Source organism: Coenobita brevimanus, chromosome 24 (assembly GCF_032717465.1).
Source record: "Coenobita brevimanus isolate Jiangsu-jjx chromosome 24, ASM3271746v2, whole genome shotgun sequence".
NCBI classification, from domain to species: Eukaryota; Metazoa; Arthropoda; class Malacostraca; order Decapoda; family Coenobitidae; genus Coenobita; species Coenobita brevimanus.
The window spans coordinates 57,471,004-57,495,841 of record NC_136977.1 but is presented as its reverse complement, the minus strand read 5'-3'; the positions used below and the strand labels follow the sequence as shown (position 1 = coordinate 57,495,841).

General features: G+C 45.5%; 1 non-coding gene across 1 annotated transcript; it reads right to left on the bottom strand.

Annotated features, from left to right (window-relative positions):
• Window positions 1–6,380: 6,380 nt before the first annotated feature.
• Window positions 6,381–6,453, bottom strand: TRNAR-ACG (transfer RNA arginine (anticodon ACG)). The gene has a single exon. It is a non-coding gene; the product is annotated as a tRNA-Arg (tRNA).
• Between the last annotated feature and the right edge of the window lie 18,385 nt (window positions 6,454–24,838).

Below are 24,838 nucleotides of genomic sequence, written 5' to 3'. Positions count from 1 at the left end.
AGCAAAGAAAGATGACAAAAAAGTCTCTGTACCCTGAAAGGTTTGTGGAAATGAGGTAGAGAAAACCCTGGAAATTCAACGTCTATGAGAAACTCGTCGTATTATCAGCTAAGATCCATTATAACTGCCTTTCCAGAGACTAACTTCCATGTAGAAATGTTACTCGTGAAATCTAACTTTTACTGAGACTATACTGTTTTTACTTTGTCTTGGCCTAAAATTGTCCTCTCTCCATTATGAACCCTGAGCTGTAAGAATAAATTAACAGTAGAATATGATGTTGGTCACAAATGAGTGCAATGGAAAGGATGTAGAGCTGTAGCAATGTCTTTTCTGCCTCTGTGCTACGTAAAATAAGCTGCCAAAGAACGAAAGTCTGGGCAAAGTTAGAGTAAAAAAACAAAATCTAACTTACCCAGCGATTCGACTGATGATCATAATTTCTGTGGTGAGTAATTTGTTCCTCGTTTTACTGATCCTCTGAGGGGACTCGTTTTAACCTCTATGGAAAGTCATAAAATCGCGAGTCGTAAAACTGGTTAAGATCCTTTGTAATTACTTCCACTTGACGCCAAGACAGGACCCAGGTGGTGATTTACTTGTGGGAAAGGGGGTGGGGAAGGGGGTAGGGCGGAGGAGGGGGGGAGAGAAGGGGAGGGGGAAGGAGGACAGAGAAAAGGGATGGATGGGAGTGGGGAGCAAGGGGATAAGGGAAGGAGAGGGAAGGAGGGAGGTGTGGGGGTGGGGCTGGGGGAGGAGGGGAAAGGAGGGAGGAGGGTGGGGAGGGGGGAAAGGAGAATTGGGAGAGGCAAGGGAGAGAGATAGGGGGACAGGGAGAAGGCGGGGGGCACCTGGCACGCCTCTATGGAAAGTGGGCCTCACCTGTAATTAAAGACGGCGTTAACCTGTAATCTGCGTCCGCACCACGACCCGCGGGATCGATGCCACGTCCATCCCAGGTACGCTGATGCCATAACAAAAACAGGAGGAGGAGGAGGAGGAGGAGGAGGAGGAGGAGAGCAACAAAATTACTAAGTGGAGCAAAAGAAGTAAAAGGAAAATGAGGAGGAGGAGGAGGAGGAGAAGGAGGCGGAGAAGGAGGAGGAGGAGAGGAACAAAATGACGAAGTGGAGCAAAAGAAGTAAAAGGAAAATGAGGAGGAGGTGGAGGAGGAGGAGGAGGAAGGAGGGAAGAGGAAGGAGGAATGAGGGAGAAGGAAGGAGAAAGGAGGAAGAAGGAGGAAGGAGGAGAAAAAAAGTCTTACATAAACTCTTTACTCATGAACCAAAGGCCGGCAGCTGGCAACAGATTTCCCCTTCTAGTGAAAGCTGAACAGTTGCGAAAGCCTGCCCCTCCACTGAAACAATATAACAAACAACGGTGTCCTTCGCTGTTGAGGGCAACCACGAAGATTTGATAACAATCGGTCCAAACCAATAGGCATTGTTCAATCATAGAGTCAGATTCCAGGATATGGCGTTTCGATAATTGATAATGCTATATTTTTATCTGCGGGGATGGTGATGGTGATGAGAGTGATGGATGGTGATGATGTTAAATATTGAGACATTGGATGGTGATGATGTTAAATATAGAGACAATGATAACAGTGACGATAACGATAATGATGATGATGATGGTGATGTTGATGGGAGTGATGGGTAGTGATAATGATGATGATAAAAATAACGATGACGATAATATTGATGATTATAGGGATGACGATAACAAAGACGACGAAAACAATGATGACGATGACGATGATGATGATGACGAAAACACTGAAGACGACGACGAGGACGATGATGACGAATATAATGATGATGATGATGATGATGATGATGATGATGATGAACAAAACTCACAACCCACTCCCACAGTTCATCTCTCTCTCTCTGTCTGTCTGTCTGTCTGTCTCTCTCTCTCTCTCTCTCTCTCTCTCTCTCTCTCTCTCTCTCTCTCTCTCTCTCTCTCTCATCTTATCAGCGAGTATTGTGTGTCGGTCGCCGGTCACTGTCGGTCGTCGTCTCGCTGGTTTGGAGATATTTCGTAACATCTTCTCCTCTGCGATTTACTTTCGTCCTCTTGCAGACTTGGACAGATTTCGTAAGACCTGCTTTTTGAGGACTTATTCTGGATGTCGCATTTTTAATATCCTCTAGAAAAAAACATTCATATAACCACCACGCACGATAACATTAGCTCTTGCAAGGTAGGGACAAGTCTGTTTTGTGAATCTGGCCTGCGACATATATTAGCTACGAGAAGAATATTTTTGTGAATCTGAACAATACGAATGTTTTTTTAATTAATATATTTTTAAGATCTGACCCCACGACATTATTTTCATTCTCAGCTACGAAAGAATATTATCGTAAGTTAGTTCGTGATTCCGACCAGCGAAATATAATTCTTTTTTGTGAATCTGACACGCGACACAAAATTTTTAGCCAGAAGAATATTATCGTAAGCTGTCTCGTAAATCCGACTTACGATATATAATTCTCAGCTACGAAATGAATATAATCGTAAATTATTTCGTGAATCCGACTCGGGACAATATCTTCCGCGTCTAGCTTTACGTGCCAAATCTGCGGTCACCATACTGTACCCTCCCTCCCCTCCCCTCCCCTCCCCTCCCCTCCCTCCTCCCCTCCCCCCCTCCTTGACCCGACACCATCCCGACCCGACTCTCACCCGACCAGACTCGCAGATTCGGTTTCCCTGATCGACTGTTGATTGAAGGACCCGCCACCTCTCGAATCTGATCTTTTTCTCTGTCTTTCCTACCGTGGCATTCGATCCTACGGTAGAGATGGGATCAGAGGCACTGGCATTGTTTTAGGATATTCATATTTCGTATTCAACTATAGGACACACACACACACAAACCCTCGCCCCCACACACAAACCCTCCCCCCCACATACATAAACCCCCCCCCACACACTCCAGTCCTCCCCCCATACTTCCCCCTCCCCACACACACACGCACATACACGCTTTACTCTCATGTGTTTTAATATGGGGCTCAAAACTAAGTGTCCGAAACCAAGAACTTGTTGCATACCTTCATCATCTCTTCAAGAATACGGCCAAGATTTCAGGGGGGAGAGAGAGAGAGAGAGAGAGAGAGAGAGAGAGAGAGAGAGAGACGTGTGTTAGTGAAGGCGTGTCAGGCTGTCTTGTGCTCAGTCTTGTAGCATTCACACCCCTTCACTGCTCAGTATATTCCACTCATACACACTATATACACCCTACTCTCCGTCCATCAAGTGTTTGTCCGTTCGCCTGTCTGTCTGTCAGTCTCTCCGTCCACACAGACCTAACTCTCTCTTGATCAACTACCTACCCACTTACCTACCTACATAGCTACCTATCTATCTATCTATCTGTCTATTTAGTGTCTACCTACCAACCTACCTACCTACCTACCAGTCTATCTGTGTTTGTCTGCATATACCTAACTCTCTCGAGATATCTGTTTATGTCTATCTGACTACCTACCTACCTACCCACCTACCTATCAACCTACCTACATATCTGTCTATCCGTTTGTGTATTCACCTATCAATCTTTTGCCTGATGCCTATTCCTGTGACGGGATCCAATACAATGCATCACCTCCATGCAATTCTCTGACCCTCCTCAGTAACGACCCTTCTTCCCGCGACGGCAAGGCACTCTCCCTTACATACTTCTGCACCTTCTTTTTACAGCTCGTGCCCTCGGTCTTCCTCTCCTCCTTCCAAACACCTCACTCTCACACAGTCTCCATCATCTCATTTTCTCCACTTCAATCTATCTTTTTCTTCTTCATTTCCTTCCACGCTTTCCCTAACTCTCCCTTTTCTTGTTCCCCCCCCTTTTTTTTCCCTCCATCTCCTCCTCCACGCTTCCTCTTCATGCTCTCCCTCTTCATCTTTTTCCCATTCATTTCTTTTTACCCTTTGAATTTCACTTTCTCAATGCTGTACTTCATGATTCCTCAATTCTTCCCTCTTCATCCCTAAGTACCTCACACTCCTTCCCATCATATCAGAAGCCTATCTGTCTCACTCCACATCCCTCTACCACACTCCCCTATCCTCCCACCCCAGTCCCCATCCCTTAGGCCCTCCTCCCCACTCCCCTAATCCTCTCAACTCCCCAATGGTCTCGTTACCGGGCTTTGAGAGAGGGGAGAGGGCGAAAAACATCTTGCGTAAATGAGTGGGTGTTGGCAATGTTTACCTGGAGTGTATACGGGGGCGTCAGAGGTGAGACCGGTCAGACGCCACACATACGCCATGATTTAGACGCACTGTTGAGAGTTGTACAGCGGGGGTGAGTGGTGTACATGAGGAAGGGGTGAGTACATGGGAGGTGAGTACATGGGGAGGGGTGTGAACATGGGGAGCGGTGCGTAAATGAGTGGTGTGTACATGGAGGAGAGGTGTGTGTGTGTGAGGAGGGGTGTGTGCATGAGGGAGTGGTGTATCCAGTGGAGAGAGAGAGAGAGAGAGAGAGAGAGAGAGAGAGTATTAATGTATGACATATACAAATTAGCCATACTCTTTAAATACAAGCCCACAAAAATCTGGCCAAAAATACAATTTAATTCAGTATACCACTCATTCCTATTCAATATCAATAAGAGAGAAAGCAAAATAATATACCTTTATAATTTATCTATCTATTTATGTGGTCATTGTACGAAGCAGTTATAATAAATCAAGTGTCAAGCTGATGATAAAGTGATGCCTGTGGATCTTGCATGAACATTAAAATATCGACAAACTTTGCATAGGTAAAATACTGGGAATATCACCGTGTTATACTCAGAAACATACGTAGCTTTTGTAAATAATATTCTCATGAGAATATATCCAGAGTATAATTTATTCCGACATACTATCTCTCTTCTCAATAAATAAAAGATAAAGGTAGGTAATGCACTCTTATCTAATTAGTTGATGATGATGGGATGCGATTATAAGACATCAGTGTCGAGTGGAAGATAAAGTCAGGTCTTTGGTCCGCCCTGCACACCAAGACTCATGTGTAGCAATCCATCGAGGCTGATAAGTGTGAGGGGAGAGAGGTGAAGGTTTGGGGTGAGGGAGATGAGGGTGTGGGGTGAGGGAGGTGAGGATGTGGGATGAGGGAGGTGAGGGTGTGGGATGAGGGAGGTGAAGGTGTTGGGTGAGGAAGGTGAGGGTGTGTGATGAGGAGGGTGAAGATGTGGGCAGGAGTAAAGTGTACAGAAGTGGATAAAAGTTCGCTCAATACTTTATCTCCTCTACATCTCACTTTCTTTTGCTGACTACTATTCCCAGGCTGAGAGAGGCTTGGTGAGTCTTTCTGCTCATTGGTGATTCTCTCTGATGTAATGCGCCAAGTAGAGAGGTGACTGACATGCTCTAAGTGCGAAACAGACGCAGTGAAGGGGACGCAGTGCAAAATGGGGGAGAATACTGAAAGAGAGAACGAAAGGCAACTAAAGAGAGGCGAAAAGAAAAGGTAGATGTTAGAGAGAAACCGGAGGAAAGAGAGAGAACAAGGGGGATGGAAGGGAGAGGAGAGAGAACAGTGTTTGTGTGAGTCAGGAGGCAGTACTTCATTACCTCTTACCCATGGCGTGTGTTTACCCCCAGGAGGCCCCGTGTCCCTCCGTCTGCCCTGCCTTACCCTCTCTGCCCTGCATCATCTTTTCTTCCCTGCCTCACTCTCTCTACTCTGTCTCACCCCCTCTGCCCTGCCTCACCCTCTCTGCCCTGCTTCACCCTCTTTCCAGTGCCTCACCCTATTTCACCAAGCATGTCCTGCCTCTACACTCATTAGCTTTTCTGTCCTGCAACCCTCCCTGTCCTGTCCCGCTCTCTTTTTCCTTCCACTTCCTCATTCTCTGCCTCACCCTATGAATTCTGCTTTCCTCTGTCTGCCCTCTCTCACCCTCTCTGCCTCACCCTATCAGTTCTGCTTTCCTCTGTCTGCCCTCTTTCACTCTCTCTGCCTCACCGTCTCATTTATATTTCATTCTCCCGTGCCTCACCCAATCTGCCTTACCTGCACTACCTGGTGAGAGGATGTACTGCTGTCTAAGGCGATCACTAATACACCATCCTTTTAATAATTTCTAACAACCTTTCAGCGTTCTAACACACCATTTTTCTAACTAACAGACGATTTAAGTCGGGTGATACAAACTGCCAGCTTTGAAAATGTTAAACAGCAAACGTCACATCTGCCTCGCCAACAGTGATTTACCTTCCATGTGCCCTGTTACTTCACGCTTCAGGTGGTCCTTACTACGGTAACCATTACGATTGGAACGTGGGCCATCTTGATTCTCGTCTCCTGCGCTCTGGTCCTTTGTCTTGCCTTTAAAAAAAAAAACTTACGACCTCGCCAGGATTCGAACCTGGAATCTTCTGATCCGTAGTCAGACGCGTTATCCGTTGCGCCACGAGGCCTGAATATAGTGGAGTATACTGGCAATTTTCCCAACCACCCTGCACTATATTACCTCTTGCTAAGTGTAGGGGCCCGAGGCTAGGCTAAAGCAGTTCAGAATATTTAAGACTGAGTGACCTGCCTATGTCTGAGGAGGCAATACTTGATCGAAAAATTTCCAGCCAACTCTTGGGGATTTATATGATTTACGAAGCATATAATATTCATCCCCACTTGTGTCTCCCACAGCTAGACCAATGGCGTTAAAATTTCATATGTTCAGGTAATAACAGTGTAAATCAGCTGGGAATATTTTTAGCTAAGTTAGTAAATGATTCGGTGAGCTGCATCCTTTGGAAGTCGAAGAGATTCGGTAGCGCTCTGTGTGTGTGTGTGTGTGTGTGTAAAGGGGGGGGGGATCCTTCAGTGAGTGACATACAACACCCACCAGCCTCACTCTTCCTCAGGTATGCTATTGACTGTCCTGGAATCGCCAGTGATAACCAGGGTCGGGCCATATACTCCAAAGCACTGATATACCACAACAGGCACCCAAATCGACTTCTGGCTTGTGTGTATGAGGCAGTAAGTACACTGTGTCCGTCTTTATATGCCATTCAGCTACACACAATTACCCCGAACTGCAATTTTAGCTGTGGGTGTACTGAAATTCAACCACACTTACCCTCTGCCTCTCATAATCACTGGTATTATATTCAAAACCAACTTCAGGATCATCTTTGTCCTCCATTTAAGAATTTTTACTGTCAGTCTCGCAAATGGCATCCTGTGAAAAAGCAAATCATTTTTTTATATTTATCCTTTTCGTGCAAGTTATCTAGACTGTTTGTGGAGACTTTCTTTTTTTCCATTTTTTTTTTTTTTTTTAGTTTTATAGATATGAGACAGAAATTAATGGACAGCAGTTTCCATTGTTACATTATTACTTACAGGCAACCCTCTAATAGGGATAACAATAAAGACCATTTCCTTGTTCTGACACGACTCTACAAGGAGTCATGAAAGTGACGAGAAATTTGTGGGGAAAAAAAAACTACAAATAAAAGAGAGATCCAGACGACATAGTTGGAAAGCACGCATGTCTGCACAGTAATTTAATTTGGATGCTGGTGAAAAATAATGATACCATGTTTTAATATCTGAATTTCGTAATAGTTTAGAAGCCTGTGTACATTGACATCAGCACTACCACTGACATCAGCTCTACCACAAGCTTATTTTGGGTCATCCTATCACAGTGAACTGGTCCTAATGTCTGTTATTAGCCGGTCCTGGGTTGAGCTTCTCACCTGTGAAATTTGGCTCAACCTCTTGATCTTGTCTCATCCTACCCAGGTAACTCCCCCACCTTGTCCTGCCCACTCACCCACCCCACCCACACAAGTCCCTCACCCTACCCAGGTTACTCTCCCACCCCGCTCTGCCCACTCACCCACCCCACCCACACTAGTCCCTCACCCTACCCAGGTTACTCCCCCACCCTGTCCTGCCCACTCACCCACCCCACCCACACTAGTCCCTCACCCTACCCAGGTTACTCCCCCACCCTGTCCTGCCCACTCACCCACCCCACCCACACTAGTCCCTCACCCTACCCAGGTTACTCCCCCACCCTGTCCTGACCATTAAATCACCCTACCCTCACCAGGCCCTCACCCTATCCAAACCATCCCCCTATCCGGTCACTTACTCACCCTACGGACACTAATCGTTCACCCCATCCAAACCATCACCCTCCCCCTCCGCCTTCCCCTCCCCTCCCTTATCTTTCCACTTATCCACCTACTGTCACCAATCCTACACCCTATCCAAACCACCCCCTTCCTCCCTGCCCTCCCCTGCCACTTGCTCACCTACTAACACCAATCCATCACCCTGTTCAAACCATTTTCTTCCCCTGCCCTATCCTGGACACCCTCCCACCCTAACCACACCAATCCCTCATCCTATCCAAACCATCCCCTTCCTCCCTGTCCTGTCCTGGCCACACTCTCACCCTAGCCACACTAATCCCTCACTCTCCTGACCACCCCCTCTCTCTTCCTATGCCCTAGACACTCCCCTACCTACCCAAACCATCTTCCTCTCCTGTCCTAGCCACTCCTGTAGCATCCCTCCATCTCCTGAAGGCCTACTTAACTTCCTCATACGTCTTCCCAACACTAACGAATCCTTCTCACCTCCCATTACGCCTTTCGTTCCACCTCTCCCTCCTACACATTCCTCCTCACATACTTCAGCGTCTTTCTCGGTTCATCCACCTCGCTCCCTGCCACATACATCACCTCCTCAAGTCCTCAGGCATAGCACATTGTTTTTCTCAATTCCTTCGACTAAGAAAAAAGAATTTCCAAAGTTTTTAATACTTAGCTCTTACGTAGACTCTCTTATCGTGTAAACTAATTAGGATTCATGATTCTGCTATAAACAAAACGACCCCTAACACCTCTTCCTTAGTTATTTATTTTCTTTTATATGGCTGGTTAATATCCTTTTCTAGGTGTGTATGTAGAGTATGGTCATATTGCAAGGATTTATGTAACACAGAACGGGACAGTAAGGTGTAATCAACAAAATAAATCGCTTAAGAAAAGGTGCTCGGGAGCTTTCTCAGCCGACGAGAATACCTGTACTATTCATCCCACGTCGCTGTCTCGTCCATATGTCCTTTTCTTAGATGACAGTGAAGGGACATTTGCAGTCACAAGGATTTGAAAATTAGGAGTGTGGTGATATGTGGATCATGCCAAAAAATATATATATATCTATGCACAATATCTTCACTTCAAGAAACATCAATCAATATACAGAAGAAACTCACAAAATATTTTACCTTTTTTATTTTTGAAACCTGCTTTACGAATTTACCACTCACTTCCAACAGTGTCTTATTCTACTTCTCTCTCGACGTCCCTTTTTCACTACTAATGGAGCTTCTTTTATTTCCTTCCTTTCTTTTCTCTTATGCATTCTTCCTGTTCCACCTTAATTATTCCTCAGGCTACTTCATTTTCTTTTCGTTCCGTGCAACATCTTTCTTTTTCCCTCTTCTATTCCCTCCCTTAAATGTTCCTAGGCCTTCCTCATATTTCTTTTCATTTCTTACACCTCCCTTCTTTCAGTCATATAATCCTTTCACTTTCCTTTAAGATTCCTAAGATTACTTCAACTTTCTCTTCACTCCCTTACCTTTCCTTCCTTCTCCCTCTTACACTCCCCCCTTCTTTAATGTTTCCAAGACCTTCCTCATCTTTCCTTCCATTTCCTTCCTCACCCTCTCTCTCTGCCTCATCGCTCACACACAATACCCTCTACTTTTCTCTCTTCCTCTCTTCCTTTCTTAACCCCCGACTCCTCTCTCCTCTCTCCCTCCTCTGTTTCCTCTGTCTCTCTTCCTCTCTACACCCCTCGTCCTAACTCTCCTCTCTCCCTTCCTCTTCCCTCCTTTTCTGTTCATCATCCTGTCATCCCTCTTCTTTTCTTACCTTGTCTCTCCTTTCTACTTCTCTCTGTCCTCTTTTCCTTTCTTCTCTCTTTCATCCGTCTCCCTCCTCCTCTCCTTCCTTTCCTTCTCCTCCCTCCCCCTCCCCCTCTCCTTCCTCCTCTTCTCCTCCCTCTTCCCTCCCCTCCTCCTTTCTTTCCTCCCCCTCCCCTCCCTCCTCCGCATCTCCAGAGGACAGCCCGGAAGGACATCAAAGAAATCGGTCCAAATCGGTCCGTTAGTTTGTAAGTGAAAGGCGAGCGATCCGGGATGTAGATGACAGAATGGAGGAAAGATTGGAGGGATGGAGGAAAGATTGGATGGGGGGAAGGGTGGATGGAAGGAAGAGTAGGTGGAGAGAAGGTAAGATGGAAGGATGGGCAGAGGGAGGGATGGGTGAGTGACTGAATGGATGGATCGGTGAGTTGATGGGTGGATGGATAGATGCAGGGAAGGGTGGATAAATGGATGAAGGGAAGGGTGGATGTATGGATGAAGGGAAGGGTGGATGGATGGATGAAGGGAAGGGTGGATGGATGGATGAAGGGAAGAGTGGATGGATGAATGGAGGAACGGGTGAGTGAATGAATGGATAGATAAGTGAATGACTGCATGGATAAATGGATGAATGGATAGATAGATGGATGGACTATTGAATCGACGGACCGACAGCTGAATGGATGGAAGGAAGGATGGATAAATGGATGGATGGATGAAGAAAGAATGAACAAATGAGTGAACACACAAACTATTAAAAAAAAAAAAAAAAAGGCAGAAGGATGGATGGGTGAAAGGTAGGAGACTCTCAAACAAAAACCTCATTGACAAAAAAAGGTGATATAAGAAGACATGAAGAGAAAAGAGAGAAATGAAAGATAAAGAGGAAGAGACAGAACTGAATAAAATCGATTTTGATGAAGAGCAGCTCAAAGGGAAATGGATGATAAACAGGAGAGAGAACAGACGATAAAGACGACGAAGCAGATAAAGGAGAAGGAGGAGGAGGAGGAGGAGGAATACAAATACAAAGGAATACAATGGAAGGCAAACAGGAACAGACCATATGGTCCCTTTGAAGCTGCTTATTACAAAGTAGACTATGACTACGGATCTAATTCTATATGCTGAAGGATAGGAATAAAGCAAGAAATCTCCCCCCGCCTACAAACCCTCCAGTTAAAATTGGCAGGAAAAAGTGAGAAGGACCACCATGCAACATGGAAAAACTGACATGGGAATATCATAGGAAAGCCTAAAAAGGAAAAGTTACATTCTATACCGTAACACTTTATCTATAAGCTACCAGTGTGAATAATCTGAAATAGAAAGTAATAAAGTAAAATGAATAATCAACTAAATAAATAACAAAAGCATGAACAGTTGAACATTATGTACGGGTACGCTGAGCTAACGGGACGTCTGTAGACACAGTGTGGAAAATGTAGCGTGGATGTTCAGGGGTGGTGCTGCAGCTTTGCCTGGTGCTTTTAAGGTAGGCAGCAGTCAATCAGGCCCCAGCTCCATCCATTTCACTGAGACAAGGAACTCTCCCATGAGGGACAAGTACACAAGTTACCTCCTGAAGCAGTGACCCCTGGCACATCACAAAAAATCCCGATGGTGGTCACTTAATTAACAGGGACCCTCAGTGATCCACACCCCATCACAGATCGAAAGTAGGAGTAGCGACCGTTAACTCAGGGCTATTTGTGCATATCCTAGTCTGTACTTATACTACTTTATTTGCATTTAATAAATTGATAAATATATAACGACGTGATGCGATGCTATGTACGGGTACGTTATGTTTACGGGGTATCTTGTAGACAGGAGGGGACTGAACATATGCGTAGCTGGTAAAATAAGTTAGTCGCACAGAAACAGAGTCAGCTGAGGATTCTTGAGCAAGTACTTGTCTATTTTGTTTTTAAAGGCTTAACTGAGATACTGTTCACGGTATCTGAGGGTAATCTGTTTCAGATATTTACGACTCTGTTGAAGAAGAATTTCGCTTCATGAGATTGGAAATGCTTTCCCATAATTTTGCCGGCATTTACTCCTGGTTTGAGTCGACCAGTCTATTTCAAAATAATTATTTATGTCTAAGGAGGAGGAGGAGAGATGAAAGGAAGGAAGAGGGGTGAAGGAGAATGGGAGTGGGAGGGGGAGGATGGAGGGGCGAAGTGTAGTGAAGCGTGAGGAGGAAGGAAAGGTAAAGGAGGCGGCGGCGGAGGAGGAGGAGTGAATGGAGGGTGAAGGAGGAGGGTGGAGGAGGAAGAGGGAGGAAGAGGAAGATAAGTGTACAAAGGCGTTCAAAGGAGTACAGAGAGGAAAACATCAACAGAAGGAGGAGACAAGGTGAAGGAGGATGAAAGGTGGAGGAGGAAGAGAGGAGATGGAATGTGAAGAAGGAAAGATGAAGAGCAGTGAAGCTTAATGAGGAAGGGAGTAGGAGGAGGAGGAGGAACTGAAACGAAAGTGAACTGAGAATGAGGGAAAGGAAGAAAGGAGGATGGGGATAAAGGAAGGTGAAGTGTAGTGAGGCGTGAGGAACGAAGGAGCGAGGAAGAGGGGGAGGGAAGGAGGAAGAGAGGGAGGGAGGGAGGGAAGACCACTAAAAGAGACCGAAATACAGGAAGACAGGGATGAAAATTCTCGTGAACAGAAAGGAACAGGATTATGCCCTTGTGAAGTCCCCCTTTTTTTATTATTCATTCTTGCAAACAACGGACGATTTTATTCTAGTACGGAGGGATTTGTAGTATAGTGAAGGGGATGAATGAAGCTTGTCTCTAACCCCTCCAGTTCGGAAAAGTCTCTCTTAAAATGAATAAAATCGTCTGGAAGAATGAAAAATAATGAAAAACAAATCATCAGAGTGAAGGGGTTAACTTGACTCTTCAATAAGGTGACGCCTTTTTTTTGTACTGCCTTTGCTGTGTGTGTGTGTGTGTGTGTGTGTGTGTGTGTGTGTGTGTGTGTGTGTGTGTGTGTGTGTTTACCGCGCTCACGAGAGACTTTTCAATTTGGGGAGGTTAAACAAAGTCTCCATTTTCTTCTTCAATACTACAATGCTCTCCTATGTTGAATAAAATCGTCTGGTTGTAGCGAAAATAAAATAAAATACATGTGCTCTTGTTGAAGGGTTTTGTAACACTGGGCCTCTTTTGGCGAAGGAAAAAAAGGTATGTGAACAATTCTGAAATTCCTCATTTGCAACGAGATGGAGTACACAGAGATTGGAACACCCTCGCCTTACAATCCGTCACAGGCCAATTATCTGATTCTTTCCTGTTACCATGAACGTCAACTGATTGCTCTCAAAGTCGATCTAATTCATCCTTACCTCTCCTCCTGGTGCTACCTTGTCAATACCACCTACTTATTACATTCCATATTCCCTCCCCTCTTTTTCTCCCACTCATCCTTCCTTCTCATCAGTCTCACTCTCTCTTCTCTCCCATCCTCCCTCACCCCTCTATTCTCTCTCCCTCCCCACAATCAGCTATGCCCCCTTTAACAACATCAGGTGACCATGAACAAGCTGGTGCACTGGATACCTATGATGCTGCGAAACCCTAGCAAGTGATATTTGTGCTCCCTCGCCTTGCTCACTCTCCCTCCCTTCTCTTCTACTCTTCCTCCCTTCTCATTCTTCCTCCCTTCTTCCCAGCCTCCCTATATTTCTTCCCAATCCCCCCGTTTCCTCCTCCTCTCCCCTCCTCCATTTAATTAAGCTCCCCCAAACAACGTCGGCGTGACCACAGACAAGGTAGACAGGGCTGGAACCCATGTTGTAGTGAAGCCCTGATACGCTGCTGCATTTGTGATCCTTCGTCTCCCCCACTCTCCCTCCTTTCTCCCCCACTTTCCCCCCCTTCTCCCCACTCTCTCTCTCCCTCTCACTTCCCTCTCGCCCTTTCTCCTCTCCCTCTCTTCTCTCCCACTCCCACTCCCCTCTCCCACTCACCCAAGCCCCCTAAACAACGTCTGGGTGACCATGAACAAGGTAGACAGAGCAGGACCCCATGTTGTACTGAAGCCCCGATACGCTGCTCCCTCACTCTCCTTTCCTCCCCCTCCCTCTATCTCTCTCCAACTCATCCTCCCTTCCCTCCTTTCTCTCCCAGTCTCTCTTCCTTCCCTCCCCTCTCTCCTAATCTCCCATCCTTCCCTCCCCTCTCCCGTTCTCCCTCCCTTCTCTCCCTTCTCACACCCTCGCTCCTCCAATCATCCAGCCCTCAAAGCATCAAAACCACAAACAAGAGCTAGAAAGACCCATATTCTCTCTCTCTCTCTCTCTCTCTCTCTCTCTCTCTTCTTTTTCTTCTTCTTCCTTTTCTTCTTCGACTCTTCACCCATTTCTCTCTCACTCATTTCCTCTCCCACCTCTCTCGCTCACCCTCTCTCCTTCCTCTCCCCCCCCTCCACGCAACTGCAGTCCCCCTGATCCCTATTCGTTCTATTTCTTTTACCTCTCCCTCTCCCTCTTTTCTTTACCACCCTCCTTATCTTCTCTCCCTCTGTCCCTCCCACCTCTCCCACTCTCCTTTCTTCCTCTTTCACCTCCATTCTTACTCCTCTGCTCTACCTCCCTCCTCCCTCTTCCTTCTCCCCCACTTTCCTGCCCCCTTCCCTCCCTTCTCTGCCACCCTCCTATCTTCCTTCGCTCCCTTCTCTCTCACTTTCCTACCCCTTTCTCTCCCTTCTCCCCCTCCTTTATCCCATCTCCTATCCTTTCCCCACCCTTCTCTCCCATTTCACTCCCAACTTTTCCACCCTCCTATTCTCTTCACTCCATACTCCCCCCTCTCCTACCCCCTCCTATCCCTTCTCCTTCTCTCCCTCCCATTCCTCCCCCTTCTCAACCCTTCCCTACCCCTCCCCTCCTTCTCTTCTTCCCATTCCTCCCCCCTTCTCAACCTTTCCTATCCCCCTTCCCTACCCCTCCCCTCCTTCTCTTCCTCCCCCCCTCCTCTGAAGTGGTATCTTCTCCTATCCCCCTTCCTTACTTCCCGTCTCTCCTTCTCTCCCTCCTTTTCCCCTCCCTCCTCCACCTCCGCTGCAATGGCCGTCTCCCTTGATCCTCCCCTATCCCCCTTTCCGTCTCCTGTCCCCCCTTCCCTACCTCCCTTCTCTCCTTATCTCCCTCCTTTTCCCCTCCCCGCTGCAGTGGCCGTGTCCCTTGATCCCCGTGTCCCCGGCTACTTCAGAGAGAGTCGGGTGTCCTCCTGTAACCTGATGCCAACTGACACGACAGGAAACCCCGCCAGGAGACAGACGCAGGGAGGGAGGTGAAGCAGGGGAGGAAAAAAGGGGTGGAGGGAGGGAAACAGGGGAGGAAAGGAGGAATGGTGGGAGGGAAAGCAGGGGAGGATGGAGGGGTGGAGGAAGGGAAAACAAGGGAGGAAAGGAGGGGTGGAGGGAGGGAAAGCAGGGGAGGAAAGGAGGGGTGGAGGGGAGGAAAGGAAGGGTGGAGGAAGGGGAAACAGGGGAGGAAAGGAGGGGGAGAGGAAAGGGGGAACAGGGGAGGAAAGGAGGGATGGAGGAAGGGAAAACAGGGGAGAAAGGAGAGATGGAGGGAGGGAAAATAAGGGAGGAAAGAAGGGGTGGAGGAAAGGGAAATAGAGGAGAAAGGGAGGGGTTGAGGGAAAACCGGGGAGGAAAGGAGGGGTGGGGAAATGCAAAAAAAAAAAAAAAGGAAAGAAAGGGAGAAGGAAGGATCAGAATTAGTGGGGAATGGGAAAAAAAGGGGGAGAGGGAAGGGAAAGAAATGGGGAGGGAAGGGAAAGAAATGGGGAGGGAAGGGAAAAGAATAAGAGAGGGATGAAGAAATGAGGGAGAGGGATGGGAAAAGAAAGAAAATGATAATAAAAGAGAAGAGACAGAGACGGGAAGTAGGTGAGGAAGAGAGGGATGGAGATGAAAGAGAGGAGGAAGAAAAAAAAGGCAAAAAAAAAAAGTATAACAAGGGAGGAAAAGTAGGAAAGAGAATAGGAATAAAGGAAGGGAGGAAAAGGGAAAGAGATGAAATAGAAAGGAAAGCCAGAGGAGGAGATGAGGGGTGGAGAGGATAAGTAGGAAGAGGGAAGAGGAAGTGAGGCAGGTATGAGGAAGTGAGGATGAGATAGGTATGAGGAAGCGAAGGTGAGGCAGGTATGAGGATGTGAAGGTGAGGCAGGTATGAGGATGTGAAGGTGAGGCAGGTATAAGGAAGTGAAGGTGGGGCAGGTATAAGGAAGTGAAGGTGAGGCAGGCATGAGGAAGTGAAGCTGAGGCAGGTATAAGGAAGTGAAGGTGGGGGAAGCATGAGGAAGTAAAGGTGGGGGAGGTATTAGGAAGTGAAGGTAAGGCAGGTATGAGGAAGTGAAGGTGGGGCAGGTATAAGGAAGTGAAGGTGAGGCTGGTTTAAGGAAGTGAAGGTGAGGCAGGTATAAGGAAGTGAAGGTGAAGAAAGTGTAAGAAAGCAAAGGTGAGGCAGGTATGAGGAAGTGAGGATAAGGCAAGTATAAAGAAGTGATGGTGAGACAGGTATAATGAGGCAGGCATAGGGAAGTGAAGGAGAGGCAGGTATAAGGAAGTGAGGATGAGACAGGTATAAGGAAGTGAACTAATGTAAATCCCAAAGCCGGACTGAGGGCTAGGGAGTCACGGGGGGTCCCAGGCTGATGACGGCCGTGAAATTTCCATCCTCTTATTCACCCTCTCTATTCATTTCCCGCCTCGGTCACTAGCTCCTCCCCTCCTCTCTCTCTCTCTCTCTCTCTCTCTCTCTCTCCCCCCCCCTCTCTCTCTCTCTCTCTCTCTCTCTAACACAGTAGACTCGTCCGTTCTCTCCCACCACCACTGTATACCCTCTGACTCAAGCCTTACTGGTCTACCTAACATACCTCACTCATCTACTCGGCGTATACTCTACTTCAAGTGACCTGAAAAAGCCTTACAGTGACCCAACTAGACAAAAAATGACCCTGACCTATGCCTAACGACCCTGACCTAACCTTCACTGATCTAACTAGACCTGGCAAAAAAAAAAAAAAAAACTCAATTGCGCTACCTGAAGACTGAACGCGGCTGAAATGAGCAAAAGGATGGATGTAGCAATGCCTGAAATTTCTTAAGTGGACTGAAATTGACCAGTTATAAAGGATGTAAGTGGCCAGAATGGACCTAAAGTGGACTAAGTGGATAACTAGACCACTTTGTTCCTCACTGTTCTTCATTAGGTCATAAACACAAGAACATAACAGGCCATTTTTTTTTTTTTACTGATATTGTTCTGGCTGTTCTGGGGTACGACACAAGGGCTCTTATTCTCGGTGATTAGCTAGCTCCCTAACACGTTATCCTAAGCGATTTATTTTGCTTGCTACACCTTACTGTCCTCTTTTGCGTTATATAAATTCTTCCAGTATATAACGTACAGAAGGATATTAACCAGTCGTGTCCAAGAATAAATAGCAAAGGAAGAAGAGTTAGGAAGCTTCCCAGACAAACGAGAATACGGGCCAAGGACTCGTATTGTCGGCGGGTAAGGAAGCTCCCTAACACCTCTTCCTTACCGATTTATTCTTCGATACGGCTGACTGATATAGTTTTGTACGTTATTTATGCAGTGTGTGGTGTTATTAGAATGATTTAACGAAAACTGAAGAGATGGCAATGTGTAATAAAGAAAATAAATCGCTTAGGAAGAGGTGTTAGGGAGCCTCCTCACTGAACGAGACGACAGATCCATGCAGTCGACGAGCATTCTTTCTCTTTAACCACTTCAGTCCGATAACCCATTTTATTTCCTTATTTTTGTTACCTCATGACGATTTTATGCACTTCCGGAAGAGGCTCTCGCACGGAAGGGGTTAATGAAGGCTGTGTTTAACCCTTCAAAGTCGTGATGCCTTTCCTTAATTGATTTACTTTATGCAACAGGATATGGCAAGCAACTGAAGACAACATACTCAAGGAATTAAGTTTCTTCCCGTGCTTTCCCCCACCCTAACATCTTTTCTTTGGTGATTTATTTTCCCCACGCTAATATCTTTTCCTTAGCCATTTATTTTGCATAGTACATGTTGATATTCTACTGTATGTCAGAATTAGACTTATAAATAGTGCCTTCCTAGTTATTAATTTTGCTTATATGACTTTAAAATTCTCTTATACGTTATTTATAGCTCTGCAAACATATGGACACTGCAAGTACACACACACACACACACACACACACACACACACACACACACACACACACACACACACACACACACACACACACACACACACTCCTCTGACTCACCTTCACCTGATTAATATTACCTGACGTTACCTGAAAGTAAACATTAAGATGACTTATTACAATGTGGGATGATGATGATGATGGTGATGTTGATGATGATGACCACACACACACACACACACACACACACACACACACACACACACACACACACACACACACTGGCCACAAGATAAATAGCTGCAATTTCATGAAGATTCTGTCCCCAGTGAAAAACGCCACGGATATAAAGTAAACAAATTAGGGTTTATTCGTCAAAAACCTTGAGAGAGAGAGAGAGAGAGAGAGAGAGAGAGAGAGAGAGAGAGAGAGAGAGAGAGAGAGAGAGAGAGAGAGAGAGAGAATGTTGTAAAGTATAATTATCTTTCTAATTTGGTTTACATAATTATAAGATGACCCGCGATATGTAGAAATAAGATGTTAAGAAAGATGTACAAGGGAGCCTACTAAGTGAACGAGACCACAAGCCTTGGAGGGCAGTGGGGGAGGAGCCGTGGGGATGAGGGCGAATGGGGGAGTGTGGGTGGAGGTATGGGGTGGGGGAGTACTGAGGCTGCGTGCAGAATGGGTTTTTACGGGACGTCAGCATGTCAACACCACGCCCCACACCTGCCTCACACACACACCTGGCCGGGGAGAGGAGACATGTGCAGACAGGTGCAATATTTCGCCTACTGTTCCACTGCATCCACTCCACACTTAAGGAATGTTCCGTCACTTTCCTCCCTGACGCAAAGCAAAGAGAATTATCTATGGGCAAAGCAACATATCAAGCTTCTCTCAGCGTAGGAATATTAGTCAACAGATGAGAAAGAGAAGATAAGGTGAAATCTAAAGGACAAATTTTATACCTGGCTGTGTAATTGTGGGCAGGTGAACCTACCACTCCGACTGATTAGTTAGTCACACATTCGATTTCCGAGATTATAATACAAACATGTCTATCTATCTGTGTGTGTGTGTGTGTGTGTGTGTGTGTGTGTGTGTGTGTGTGTGTGTGTGTGTGTGTGTGTGTGTGTGTGTGTGTGTGTGTGTGTGCTGCTTTGCTGAAGACCTACAATATATATCTTTACTTCAGAGGGAATGACACTCCACAGTAAGTTGTAGTTAATGAGTCAGTTTTCCAGACGTTCTTCTTCTTCTTCTTGCCTTATGTCCACAGTATATAATGGAAAATATAATAATATAATATCAAAAATGGAACAAATGTAGAAAAGGGTAGATAAGAAGGAAGAAGGTGGAGAAGGAAGAAGGTGGAGAAGAAGGAAGGAGGTGGAGAAGAAGGAAAGAGGTGAGTAGAAGGAAGGAGGTGGAGTAGAAGGAAGGAGGTGGAGTAGAAGGAAGGAGGTGGGGGAAGAAAGGAGGTGGAGAAGCAATGAAGGAATTGGAGAACAAGAAAGGAGGTGGGGAAGAAGGAAGGAGGTGGGGAAGAAGGAAGGGATGGATAAGAGAGAAGGAGGTGGAGAAGAAGGAAGGAGGTGGAGTAGAAGGGTGGAAGGGCGAGCCAAGTGTGGGATTAGCAATAAAGAGCCGTCACTATGATGTTCACAGGTTGACCCTACCCTCTGACCTGCTCCGCCCCTGCCCTGCCTTGTCCTGCCCTGCCCTGCCCTGCCCTGCTTAACCCTCCCTCCACAGCTTACAACCCTGTCCTGAATTAATCCTCTGCCACCCTGCCTAACCCTGTCATCCCTGCCTCCACAAGCTACGATTTTGTCCCCCCCTGCCTCACCCCGCCTACCCTACCACGCCCCGTCAATCCTGCCTCATCCCGCCTGCCTTACTTTACCCCGTCTACCTTGCCCCACTGCGCCCAACCTGCCTGACTCCTGTACCAACCAGTTTAACTTGCCTCTCCCAACCACCGACTCTGCCTTTACTTTACAATCTACAATCCTAACACACACCGCCCACCCTGCCTCACCCTGCCTCACACCGCCCCACCCTGCCTTACCACCCTATGTTTACTTTAGCGTTCTACCTCAAGCCTCTACCCTGTACCTCTATACTCTCTTTTTACGGCTCTGGCTACACTCCTGGTTATCCACCCTACATTTTCTTTAACACTCTACCGATCAGGAGGGATTCGTCTCTAAGGATATTTTTGGAAATCAATAAGGAGAGTGGAAAAGAAACCCTAAAGCCTGGACCTCAGAGATTCGCGACTATGAGGCGGTAGGAGAAGGGCGGTATAAGTATCCTCCTTGCAAGATCCCATGTGTTCGTACGTATGGGCAGGATAAGGAAAATTCTCTAAGTTTCTGCCTTACCATCGCGTCTATCCACTTCTGTTTATCCACTCTGCATTTCGTTATATGTTCTACTGTATAACTCACTGTGATATTAGGGTATATTAAAAGCCTAAACTATACGTTATCTTTCCTAAACTGACTTTAATTCCTTACTTGGTATCCGGAATCCCTACTTTACTTCTCCACACTCGTCTTACTGCCTACCTTAGACCTCTATTAGACCGTACAATACTGCATTACCCGACTGTACCTATTCTACTACCTAATCTTAGACTTTTAATTAACCATCCTACCTCTCCTTTAATGCCCTATCTCAAAGCTCTATCACTCTCTAAATATACTCCCCTTCCCTATCTTCGACTCTGGCTATACACTTACTATAATTCCCTAAACCTTAAACTTTAGCTCCCTAGTTTACCTTGAAGTTCTACCCACCACCCCACTATAATTCCCTACCTTAAATTCCCCACTCTACCTCCCCAACATTTACCTAGAAACCCTACCCACCACCCCACTCTAATTCCCTACCTTAAACTCCCCACTTTACCCCCCCAGATTTACCTTGAAGTCCTACCCACCATCCGACTATAATTCCATACCTTAAACTCCCCACTTTACCTCCCCAACATTTACCTAGAAGCCCTACCCACCACCCTTGCCTTATGACCCTCCCTGTCTTTCAGTATTAGCTTACCCTCCCTGCCTTCACCCTCTCCCCTGCCCTACGCCCCTATCTTTTGCAGCTCTTAAATACCTAACATTAAATTCCTCCCCTTCCGTCAAGTTCCAGCCCTGCCCTTGAGCCACCCAGCCCTTTCCACCCCAGCCCAATTTTGCCGCCCAGTTTGGCCTAGGGGTACTGCTTAAAACTTCCTTTTTTCGAGAGTCCTTCCTCGTCTCCTTTGCGATTAAAATTGATCAAAAAACCTCACTGCAGTTGGAATAAAAATCAGACTTGGAATAATATACATGAACATATACTGCTGATAATATTAACTTTTTTTTAATGTCACCCCATCTCATCTTCTGTCGTAAGGTTGTAATGATCACCAGTGCTATCTGATGTTTCTGTTGTTGTACCAAAAATTGTACAAAATATGCAGATTCGACCCAATTCCAACACTGACATCTTAAATCTATTGACAGAATTTAAATGCTTTCACATAGCGTTTATAATTAATACTCAGATATAAACTCAAGAATAATAAGAGATAAAAAAAAAAAAAAGTGTTCTAAGCCTTTGTTGGTATGGATTTTTTTTTTAAGTTTTCCTCTTCCTCTGTTCATCTTCATAAAAAAAAAAAAAAAAGGAAAAATAAAGAAAGTAGCAGTCGTGTTCACATAAGGTAAGCGGCAGATGGGACAGCATGCAAATTGATATATAATAGGGAGAATGGTGATGCCGGAGGAGAGGGGGAGGGGGTGAAAATTGGCAAAATATAAAAGAAAAGAAGACTGACGCGAGTGACGGGCAGGCCAGAGGACGTATACATAAAAGATCTTAACCAATATTTACGATAAGGCTGCATAGTATTTTTTTTCCCCCATTACCGAAAATTCTTAAATATATCTTCTCATTTTAATATTCACTATTTTTTTAAGGCTTTGGTAGGTGTGTGAGTGAAGATGGAGGAACCTATAAACATTCTTAACCATCTCAATCAGGCTAGTTTTATTATTATTATTATTATTATTATTATTATTATTATTATTATTAGACGATTTTATTAACTTTTGGAGAGACTTTTCTCGAAATGAAGGGCTCATATATAACATTCATCAACCCTTTCAGTATGAGGCCTGTCCTAAGTAAGAACAAAAATAATAATCAGGAAGTAGAAAAAATGAACTAAAAGATGCGCCACCGGAATTAAGGGGCGAAGGGCACGGTGTAAGAGAAAACTGTAGCACCTGTTCCATAGCGATTTATTTTGCTTATTAGACCCTACTGCCCTATTCTGTGTTATATAAATCCTTCTAACATCGCCATATGCTGCAATAATAACGCAGAAAAAGATATTAACCATCTTCAAAACTAAATCGCTAAGGAAGAGGTGTTGGGGAGCTTCTTTAACAAATGGGAAGCCAGGATTAGTATTCTCGTCGGGCAAGGAAGGTCTTTAACACCTCTTATTGAGCGATTTATTTTTGGATATGGCTAGCTAATATCCTCTTGTGCATTACTTATGCTAAGTATGGCGATTTTAGAAGGATTTATGTAACAGACGAGGACAGTAAGGTGTAATAAGCAACATAAATCACTTAGGAAAAGGTGTTAGGAAGCTTACTTAAACGGACGAGAATACGACCGGAAGCCAGGCGACACGACCACCCCGAGCGACACCCTGTCCTGTCGCTCACCCCACAACAAGGCCTTACAAGTTTCTCGCTAATGTCCGCTATTTTATTCCCCGCGCATCACAAAGGGGCGCTTAATATGCATGAGCCCTCACCCCGGCGCCCGTCACTCACCCCACCTGGCTCTTAGCTCAATCACCCCATCCCCGCGGCCCTAAGGATGACTGGTAGCTTTGTCGACTGTAAAACGAAGATGAACTATAAATCCAACTATAATCTCTTCACTTTAACTAGGCGTAAAGTTGCCATCCCTCCATCTTAAATGCTGAGCCATAATAAATCATTGGTAAAATATGATGCTAGTCAGTAAGAAGTGCTATGGAAAGGATGAAGGGCAGCAGTATTATCTTATTCTGAAAATAAGTTATGCCCAAAATGATCCACACACACATGGTTAAGAGTATATTATAAAGAACACAAAAAAGAATTCCGCATACCAGTTTCAGCCAAGAGATTAATATTGAATAACCATACTGGCATTTGCATACGACGGGTACCTGGTTATCACGAGGTTCATTTTTCTCTTTACCAATAAAAGTGTAATAATGGGACAACAGCATATACATTAAATGGAAGAATAACGTGACCTGTTTCGTTAGTAGATCTGCATGACTTCTATGGGCATGCATATTCAGAGCAATGGGTTATGGTTCTGAGGTCAGCAACACTCTTTATTATTCTAGCTTCTAGTCTTATGTTGTAGTCAGGAGGGCAATTGCAAGTCAATACGGGAGGTGATTTTTAGTTCCACAAAGCCCGTGTGGTTGATATTAACGCTCTCAGGCTCCAGCGGCTTACATATCGAATTTAAATCCATGGTGTGTGGTTGAATAGAATGCTTGATTTGATCTGACCATGAAAGTTAATGGCGACTTGATTCCATGGGCTCCTATGGCTCACTCAATTGAAGATAATGGCCTGTGGTTAGCTGGGATTGGGTAAGAAAGAGGGTAAAGATATTCTACTAACTTACTCTCTCCTTCAAAATTTGTCAGAATTTGCTTTCGAGTTGCTTACCACCACCATGTCATTTTACCATCATTCACCTTGGGTACTCGTAATCGCCTTTTCTTTGTTCTTCTTAGACTGCCTCACTACCTTCTCACCCGCACCTCTCTGCAGTTAAGCTAAGGGGAACACTGAGTCTCAGCAGGCTGGTACTTGTGACTGGTTTCTGCAAAATTATAGCTTGTTAAAACACCTACTGGCTGAACAAGGTTTCTTAAAGCAGATAAGCACTACTGAGTTCGATCCGAGGACACCTGCGACCTCCCTTTTATTCTTTGCGACAGGTGACTCAATCTAAATCCTTTACACCACAAACGTATCCAATTCTTTCAAGCAATTACCAAACAATATCAGATGACCGTCACTGATCTCAAAATCTGTAGGATATTATCCAGCGTCAGAATATTACTTCTTGCTTATATTCCTGTGATGGAAAACTGGGCTTTTATGGCATACAATCCCTGCAGGAATAGAGGAAAAACTGCAGCATCCAAGTTTTTATTCAAAGAAGTGCTCCTTCAGTGACGAGCATCATGCACTTGGCAAATATACACCATATTGCCACATTCTTCAGGCACTTCTTTCTATCATGCTACTGCACTGGCGTAGCTACGAGGGCGGGGGAGGCCTGGGGGGCACGAGTTCCCCCAGTCAGACCCTTGGTCTCCCCACTGGCCTCCCTATTTGAAATTTCGGATTATTTAATTTGTGGAGAATGTGTAACATCCCCCCCCTCCCCTCTAAGAAGGGGCTACCCCCACCACGGCCCCCCCACCCGTCGAGACCTGGCCACGACACTGCTATTGGGGGATTTTCCATGATTACTTGTTAGCTGAAAATTGTTTGTGATTCAGCAAAATTCACAACAGTGTACAAATCAACAGTGGCACGAGACGAGGCATATGATAGATACACATCGTCACTAGAATCTTTTTTTTTTTTTTTTAGTTTGAACGAATACATGAAATTAATAATTTTACCATAGCATC